Source organism: Palaemon carinicauda, chromosome 26 (genome assembly GCF_036898095.1).
Source record: "Palaemon carinicauda isolate YSFRI2023 chromosome 26, ASM3689809v2, whole genome shotgun sequence".
Classification (NCBI taxonomy): Eukaryota; Metazoa; Arthropoda; class Malacostraca; order Decapoda; family Palaemonidae; genus Palaemon; species Palaemon carinicauda.
The window spans coordinates 14,934,430-14,945,215 of record NC_090750.1 but is presented as its reverse complement, the minus strand read 5'-3'; positions in this window follow the sequence as shown (position 1 = coordinate 14,945,215).

Below are 10,786 nucleotides of genomic sequence, written 5' to 3'. Positions count from 1 at the left end.
CGAGAGAAAAAAATTTCATAAATCAAATAAAAGTTCTTTCAGGACATCATATACTCTTAAGAACTGACCCTCTCTCATAAAGTCTCGATTCAAGTTAGAATTCTCAACTCAATTACTTCCCCGCCAGACTCGAAGAACAAAGTTGATATTACATCTGCGTAATAAGTGTAAATTAATAACCATATTTGCTTCATTAGTTTTATCGCTTTCAAGTATTTGTTTAGTAAATATAGAGATATTATAAAGATATTTTTTCCTTTGTCAGAAATATTTTATCATTACTATTTTATGAAAGGTAATTACAGCTTTAAATTAATTTCGTCCATGTGGAACAGACTATTAAAGAAAAATGCACTCTCTGTCTGATAATTAATACTTTATTAACAAACAAATGACACAGCCCCCTCAAAAAAAAAGTAATATCTAACTATTTAATTAAGCTGTAATAGCCAAATTTTATACGAATTGCCAGAATATTTGACGAAGCATGTATATTTGGAAGTCAATAATTAACATGTATGAAGTCAATCACAGTATGCAGCCTCAATAACAACTGGGAAACTTTAATCACTGTTTCGATCCGGAATTTGTTTATTTGGATCCGATATCGAGTCGAACTTGTCTCCGTTTTATCGGTCATCATTTTCAACGTAATGTTACAGACATTCAATTACTGACTTATAGACTAATATCCAGTATAAGCCTTGGCATTAAAGACTAATTCCAAGTTTCTTGCCACATATTACGTGGATAATAATTCCAGATAAAGCATGTTTCATAGTGAATTCATATGACATAAACACATACAAACACACACATAAACACACATCCACACACACACACATATATGAATATATATATATATATATATATATATATGTATATATATATGCAATTTTCTGAACTTACAAGCAACATAATTATGATGTTGGTATTACGATCACCCACATATCATAACCGAATTATTCATATATATATATATATATATATCTCTCTCTCTCTCTCTCTCTCTCTCTCTCTCTCTCTCTATATATATATATATATATACATTTATATATATATACACACACACATATATATATATATATATAATTATATACATATATATATATATATATATATACGTATATATAATATATATATATATATATATATAAAGTAGTGCTGGCGCGGTGTAGTGTAGGCCTTACTAAAAGGGTTTGTATCACCTTGTTGGTCCCAAAATGTTTCCACCTTTTTGCGATCTACTTTGACTTTTTGTCTCTCTCTTAATATCTTCCTTCTCTCTACCTAACTTTTTCTGGCTTATGCTTTTGGTGTAACTGTTGGATATACCAGTTTTCACTTGAACGTAGAATGGTATTCCCCAGTCCCCACCCCACAACCACCACCACCCCTCTCAGTCTCAGTCCCTGGTTCATAAAATCCATCTCCATATCATAAATTCTTTCTTATCAAGGAATAAAGGCCTCTCACGATCCAGAGATTTCGCAGTAACCTTCAAAATCTTTTACTTGAAAATAGGAAACATTTTGCGCAGCCTTCTGGGTTCTAAAAGCTCCCAGCCACTCTACCATTACTAACAGTATTCCATTTCAGTTTATCAGAATTATAGTTTCATATTTTTATGGTGATTTAAACGGTCTTTAAAGACAGCAACGTTATGGAATTCTATCTTTTTTTCTTTTTTTTTCTTTTCTTTAGACTCGTGTCCGTTATCATTTTCAGAATGTTTCTAATGGTGATTCCATTCTTAAGATCCAGAAATTGTGCTTTCAATCTAATTATCTAGATTTTATCCATTATTCATTTTTGTTTCAGATATAATTTAGCTGGTAAGTATTTGACTATAGAAAATAGGATTTACATTCACATCATTAATTTCAACTTCATCAAATCAGGTTGGGATGTATTTACGTCAATCAAAATTCTTAATTTTCTACACACAACCTTTTTTTTTCTTTTTTTTTTTTACATATTATAGCATATTCTTTCATGTTTGCAACATAAGTTATTACATGCTTTTTAGACTCGTAAAAATTATCAACTACTAAATGTTCATGATAGTATTACTGATAATGTTATCAGTCGCAAGTCAATAGTGTTAGATAGTCTTCGAAAACGATAAACAAAAATAGAAGATATTATGGTAAAACCAACCCACAAATATTCTCTTTACTCCAACATTTTATCCCATAAACTATGTCTTCATATATCTGGAGCCTCCTCAATACTTGAATCGTAAATTTGATGCTAAAGGGTCGGTTATTGAGTCTCTAGAAGGATTTTGATCGAATCCCATTTGATCTCCCGTCTTCGATGAGGTTATCCTATAACTCAGGTCACAGAAATGGTGGAAGGGTTTCACTCTTATATGCCATATTCTTCCAATCCAAAAGTTTTCTTACCTTAAAAAGATTGAGCATTTCTACGAGAAAGGCTTCCAGAAAATCTGGTAAACACGTTATGTAATCTGTCAAAACTTGACAATGTTTTGAATTAATTCATCTAAATTAAATTATTCTAAATTGTTCTTATTTATAAAGGTGATTAATAGACTTTTTGTTGGTACAAATTTGTACCACGAGACAACACAGTTTGAAAAATTCTAATCTATTTCATTTTTATATTATCATTTGAAACAATAATAGCAGAATATCCACTGTTGATAACTAATATCTCCGCAAATGAGCCATTTTAGGAGTATTCAGTAGTGATGAATGGACTATCAATACATACAGAGATACTAGGGATTGAAAATGGTCCCTATATTCGAAATGAACTTAGATTGTGCAATCAGTGATATTGAATTGTCTTGAAATTAGGACACAGCGTTAGCTGAATTGCTTGTAATTTCTCCTTTAAAAGAAAACTGAGTATTTGTGGCTAAGTATTATTTGTGGTTGACTTAAATCACTTCACTGAAGGAAGTTTATTCTTATTCATCGATGAAAATAGAGCATAATATTTGTTTCATTGTTTAACGTTTTATACCTATTATTGCTTGTCACTTTGTGAGGGGACACTTGAAGTAAATTACCAATGTTACATCTGAAGGTGGTGTTAAATTTTAAGAATTCTCTCTCTCTCTCTCTCTCTCTCTCTCTCTCCTCTCTCTCTCCCTCTCTCTCTCTCTCTCCTCTCCTCCTCTCTCTCTCTCTCTCTCTCTCTCTCTCTCTCTCTCTCTCTTTAAGTGCCCCCTTTTATACGTAGTAAGAGTCGTAAGTCTGGAACTCAATGTTACAAATTGCCTCGGAAACTGTAAACGTAGCTCTATTGTGTTCAATTTCGCCTCAAGGAAAAACCTTCTCCCTCAAATTTATGACCTTTAAACAGAATGAAAGAAGTAACTTTGGATTATAACTTTATCGCTATTTTCATTTCTGCATTTGCCAGACGTTCTATTATATCCAATATGAAATAACAGTTTCTGGAAAATGGGAGATCTTATTTGGCCCCTGAGCTTTACTGATATTATTTGTGTTCCTTCACTATATACTAACTTAGATATCGTAGAAAATAATTTTGTGAAGACTAGTAATTCTGATCAGATAAATTGAACAGGAGGATTTATATGAAAAAAAAATAACTAGCTTATAACCCATTGAAAAAATCAATAGATCCTTAATCATGTAAAAAAAATATATAAAAGAACTAATAGATACCTAAAAATTGGAAGGAGTTTCATCTAAAGCGCAACACGACTAATACTATACTAAAGAAAATTACCCCAAACTTCACTTATAGTGTAGGCATCCTTTCTCCTACCTAGGAAAGTTTCTTCAAGCTCCTTGTATAATGATAAAGTTAATAATAGTCGTAAACTGATCTACATCCCAGAGCCTATTGAATATCATACTAGTCAACTATAGTTTTGAAGTTAAAATCTGTTCTACCCATAACCACAGTCGAAGTAGTTCTTTACCTACAATATTCAATCTTTGATCCTTCCACACAAAGGAAATAATATCATGGTTTGGTTGGCATGGAAATTTTTTTTTTGTTATTCAATTATACAATCGGTTTACTGACAGATACGTTACCCTGGCGGTCCAAATTGAATCATGACCTACGTGGATTTTTCATTTATCGGCAGTTATTCCATCCTATGCCGGGCCTTACCATCTCTTTAGTTTTTTTTTTTTTTTTTTTTTTTTTTTTGAAAATAGGTACGACTTCAAACACACTGAATTCATTGATGCGCACACCGAGGTCTTCATCAGCTTCAGGTACATCAATTAAATTATTCCCTTCATATCTCCTATTCATAACCTCACTAAAGTGTTTTATATAATGTTGTCTTTCTTCATCTCTTTTTGATGGGTATATGCTTCGTCTTCTTTGCCCTAGTGAAGATTTCATTAGTAATTATATGAGCAATTCCTACACATAGCCACTTCCTGAATTCATATAGCTTTTCCAGCCTCATCTGTTGCAATGTTACAATATTCTCTCCAGTCATTCCTGGCTTTTCTTTTGACCTCACTGTCAATGCTGGAATACTTAGTATGGTCTACCTTGTAATTTTTCATTACTTCCTGGAGAGCTTTCAACAATAATTTTCTGTCACTGTCTCCTTTTTACAGTATCCTAAGTATTATTCGATATTCATGACTTTCTCTTTGTAACTGCGTTACCCAAGACTTTACTACCGACTGACTGATGTATGTTCTTAATAAAGCACCATTCTTCATTTATTAATGTTCTTCGTCTCTCATAATCCTATAAGACTGCGAATCAATTCCTACATTCAATTGCAAATGTTTCTCTGTTTTTTCCTCTTATCTATCTTCCTATTGGGTGCTTTCAGTTTTAACTTCAGTGTGGCAATGAAGAGCTGGTGATCACTACGAATATCAGCCTCTATTTCTTCTTAAAACTTTTCTCCGAGTCCCCCTTCTCTCTTTATTAATGTCCATCGGATCTATCAGATTTTTGTAAATGCCACAGGGTGAAGTCCATGTACCATTGTGGATTTTCTTTAGTTGAAAAGGAGTACCTCTAATGAAAAGATTGGTTGCTGAACAGAAACTTATGAAATGTGCTCCATTTTCCTTTGCAACTTGGTCAAGAACATCGACACCCATCACATTTTCTATACCTTGATTATTTTCTTCCTACTTTAGCAATGAAGTCGCCAGTCACATATTTCATATCTCTCTCAGGGATATCATCTATAACCCATTGCAGTTCATCATGGTATTCATCTTTATTTTCTTCACGGGAATCATTTGTTGGTTCATAGCAAAATATAATACTCATTATAGTGCTTTGATTTGAATTTTGCTATTAACATTCTATTATTTACAGCTCTCCACTCGATTAAAGCCTTTTCTGTTCTTGGTGTCATCAACATTCCTTCCACTTCTCTTCCAACTCCATCTGATCGTCATGAGTAGATATTTATAATGCTTTCGTCCAAAGTTTCCTTACCAATCCCCCTTGAAATGTTTTTCACATAGGGGGAATACATCCAAACTATATTTCATAAATTCACTCTCCACTTGCTGTAACTTCCCAATTTGTTTCATGATGGGAGCGTCCTTGCCTGGTGATTGCCAGACTGCGGTTCGAGCCCCACTCAAACTCGTTAGTTCCTCTGGTCGTTGCAACTTCCCCATCCTAGTGAGCTAAGGATGGGGGCTTTGGGGGAGCCTATAGGTCTATCTGCTAATTCATCAGTAGACATTGCCTGGCCCTCCTTGGCCCTAGCTTTGCTGGAGATGGGTTTTGAGCGCTGATGATATGTAAATATGGACAGTCTCTAGGGACATTGTCCTGTTTGATAAGGGAATGTCACCGTCCCTTGCCTCTGCTATTCATGGGTGGCCTTTAAACCTTTAAGACTATTTTCAAGTTCTCTTTAGTATTCATAAACCCGGATATTCTTGGCAACCTACAGACCCCAATTTCGTGTGTAAAAATCCCAATACTCTCTGAAAGTTGGAAGGATAATAATGATAATAATAACGATGATAAAGATACTAATGATAATGATATCAAAATAAAATCAGTAATGTTTTTGTCACGCAAAATCTCATTATTACTATGCAAAGCCATGATCTTATAAGATTTTTTTTTTTTACCTCATTTTGTACAATTTTCATTGTTGATGGTAACCGTCAGAATTATCAAACTACCCAATACTTTAAATAAAAGCACAATATTCCGCCGACTCCTTTTCTCTCCTTTCCTGATAAAAATGTATATAATGAAATCACAATGTAATGTTTCATAATGAAATATATCTATTAATTAATTAATAAATGGTTTCAATATTAATTTACTCTCTCAGCATTGCTTTCACATAATCTAAGTACGTATCGAATTTGTTGATAATGTATTTTTCTTAACAAAATTGTTTCTAAAGACAATTTGATGTTCCTTTATGTTTATGCTTTTCTTGCAAGCCCCATCGGAAATAAGTATAAACAATTCCTCAATTATTTTTTGATAATTAATATCAAAGTTTGGAGGATTTGAATTACTCAGTCTATCCATATTTAAATTTGGTAAGAAGCTATATGCAATGTGAATAATGATTGTTTCCCTTAATTTTCATTCGATGGTCATATCCATTGAAAAGCCTGTTTCATAGGGTGAGGACAAAATTTTTTGTAGAAATATAGCCCCTTACAATCTTAAAATCCAAGGAAATTTTCACATCAACAAAATACCCATCAAACATATATAAATAAATTCTTAAACTTGTGTGAATTTTTTATGTATGTTTTGTGTACCACATTCATATTAAAATAACCATAAAAAAAGTATTCATAGCCAACGTTATGTTATATACATTTATTTCATTGCATTTCAATCAAGCATAAAACAAGCACACCTTGAATTATCATCGTTTATCCTTTTATATTGTAATGAAACTTTGATTACCAAAAAAACAAACTTTGCTCTGAGCACTTATCATTTCATAGACTCTCCTAATCCCAAAGACTTCCTTATGGAGAGATGCTCAGGAAAAATGGCCATGTTATATGAGAATCAGGATAGGGTCAATCAGTGATGCTGAATTGCTATGTAAATTGCACACCGAATTAACCTGCTTTTATTTTCTCCATTAAAAGAAACTCCTGCAGTCTCGTGACTTCGCACTTACGATGCTTGTTGAATGGGAACTTTTTCACGATGCCAAATTGCTGGCACTCGAGGTCTTTCATTTGCCATCTCTCTCTCTCTCTCTCTCTCTCTCTCTCTCTCTCTCTCTCTCAGTTATATAAGAGGATAGAATAGCGATAGATCAGCTTTTTCTGAACATGTGTAGGACTTCCCAAGAGGCTCTCTCACTCGAGAGTTCTCAATCGATCTGTGACGTGAGCTGTGGATCAGAAGACTCTTTTCATTCATTCTCATTATTAATTATCTAAAGGTTTGACCTGGGTTGTTGTAAAAGGATGAAGTCATTTACTTATATTGGCAATTTGAGTGGATGTATGAAATGTATTCGTCTTTTCATAACATACTCTTAGGAAAGTTTGTAGAACGTTATTTATTATGATTTTTTCTTAAACATTATGTAACCCTCTTATTATATATATATATATATATACATACATATATATGCATATATATGTGTATATATAATGTATATATATATATATATATATACTGTGCATATATATATATATATATATGTATATATATACATATACATATATATATATATATATGTATGTATATATATATATATATATATACATATATATATATAAAATATATATATATATATATATACTTATATATATAAAATATATACATATATATATATATATAAAAAAATACACACACAAACGCACACACACACTATATATATATATATATATATATTTATTTATATATATATATATATATATATTTACATATATATGAAATCACACACACATTCATATATATATATATATATAATGTATATATATATATATATATATACATATATATATATATGTGTGTGTGTGTGTGTGTATTTTCATATCTGTATATATATATATATATATATATGTATATATTAAATATGTCGTGTGGTGTGTGTGTGTATTTTCATATCTGTATTTATATATAGATATATATATATACATATATATGTATATATATGAATATATATATTAATATATATATATGTATATATACACGTATATATATATATATATATATATAAAATAGTATATATATATATATAATATATCTATATATTTATAATATATATATATATACATATATATATATATATATATATATGAATATATTTATGTTTTATGTATGTATGTATGTATGTATGTATGTATGTGTGTATATATGTCTGTGTATTTATATATACAACGCTAAATCTCTCGCCTAGCAAATCTCCCATCTGCATTATTGTATATCTTCTTTTCTTTTACATCAAATGATAATTATCTATTTCTTTTTTATGTAAAAGAGGGAATTACATATCAGTATATTTATGACAATTGCTGTTTTATTAAGAAGATTACACATTGCTTGTTTGGTTTATTTAATATTCAACTATAGTCCCTACTTCAAAAGTTCATCCTTCACAGACAGTTCAAGTGACAAACGACCTGACCTACCAGAGCATCGAATTGAATAGTGACCATCGTAAACTATCACCCAGAAGATCTCAAAGAATTTTGGTAACGACGAGGGCCTAACAACCTGAAATTGCTTTGTAACTGATTTTATTCTGATTTTACTATATAGCTATGTATTTGAATTGTTTATGTATTTCTGTTTTTCCTTATATCAGTACTTGATATATAATTTTATAAACATTTTTAGTGACCAAGGTTCACAGATAATGGACGAAAGTTCTAAAAGTTTTTGTAATATCTACAAATATATACCTAGTTTTCATACACGTCTTATAACATAGTGAAACCTTATGTAGATAACAAGGATGTACGACATTGTACTTGTTTGCACCATATATATATATATATATATGTATATATATATATATATATATACATAGATATATATATTATATATATATCTATTTATATATATATATATATATATATAATATATAGATATATAGTATATATATATTATATATATATACATATATATATATATATATATATTTATATATTTATATCATATATACATATATTATATATGTATATATATATATATATATATGGTGCAAACAAGTACAATATCGTACATCCTTGTATATATATGGTGACCGGACAGTTTGATACTGGACATTTGGATACCGGACAATTTGATACTGGACATTTCGCTACTGGACATTTTGTGACTATGATTTTTCGTTACCCGGTCATTTCACTACCACTATATATATTATGTGTATACGCGAATATATTGGAGTTTATTTTAAGGGACATACTGTTCTTGCAAGTGGTTGTTTAAATGATTGCCATACTGTTTTTGTAATTGGTTGTTTAAATAATGCCATAAAGTTCTTGTATTTGGTTGTTTAAATAATTGCCACACTGTCTTATTAATTGGTTGTCTAAATATTCTTTTTAACTATATAAACATTGATCGGGAACCTGAAAAATTATGTATATATCACTCTCAGTCTACTACTAACGCTCTCAACTACGGCTGCTGCATTTGCGGATACATACACACACACACACACACACACACATATATATATATATATAATATATATTTATATATATATATATATTTATATATATATATATATATATATTTATATATATATATATATTATATATATATATACTTTTATTGTATCACCCATGCCTCGTCTAATTGCTTCAACTAAAAATGGAAAGAAATTAGTGGATGATGTAAACTATATATATAATAAACACAAAACTAATAAGGATAGTTCCAAGCAATATTGGCAGTGCGAAAATAGGTTGTGTAAAGCCCGTGTACACACCTATGTTGGTGATGGTGACAACGAAATTATTTATTATCAACTGTACACTTTACATATTCAAAACAACGACATTAGTGTTTCCGAGAATGTTCGCCTTACTGCCAAATAAAACATAAGATACTTACAATGGACTATTTACTACTATAAAAGAACTTTTACATAATGTCGAACCAGCCACTGTGATGATGGATTTTGAAAAAGCGGCCACCAATAGTTTATTAGATATATTTCCTTGTTTAGATGTTACCTGTTGCCTATTTCACCTCTCACAAAATGTTTACAAACAAGTTGTAACAATAGGTTTTAAACAGCAATATCACCAAGATCGATGATTTTAGTTTAAAACTGAGATGTTTATCCGCACTTGCTTTCCTTCCCATTGACAATGTTATTGATGGCTTCGAGGAATTAACTGATGACAACGATTTTCCCCAAGAGTTTGTTTCATATTTTGAAACATATTATATCAGAGGAGTGAGAGGGCGTGGCCAACGACGGCGAAGAGTCTAGCCAGTCTTCCCTATTCGTTTATGGAATGTTCATGAACGCACTGAAAATGGTATGCCACGCACCAATAACTATGTTGAAGGATTCCATAATGCACTAAGAACCTCCGTAACCAAATGTGCATCCTAATATTTGGTCCCTTATAGCTGCTTTTAAAACATGAAGAGGCTCTCAGTGCAACAAGAATTGCACATCTCAATCGGTGGAGACAGCATAACCTCCAAAAAAATACAGGAACGCCAATCAGCGTATAAGAAAATTGCTAGAACAGTATGACCCTGCAATTAAAATCCAATATATTCGTGCCATTGCTCATAACATTAAACATTGTTAACTAGATAATATTGTTGCTTGTCTCATCATTTATTTAGACTTGTATCTTTTTTA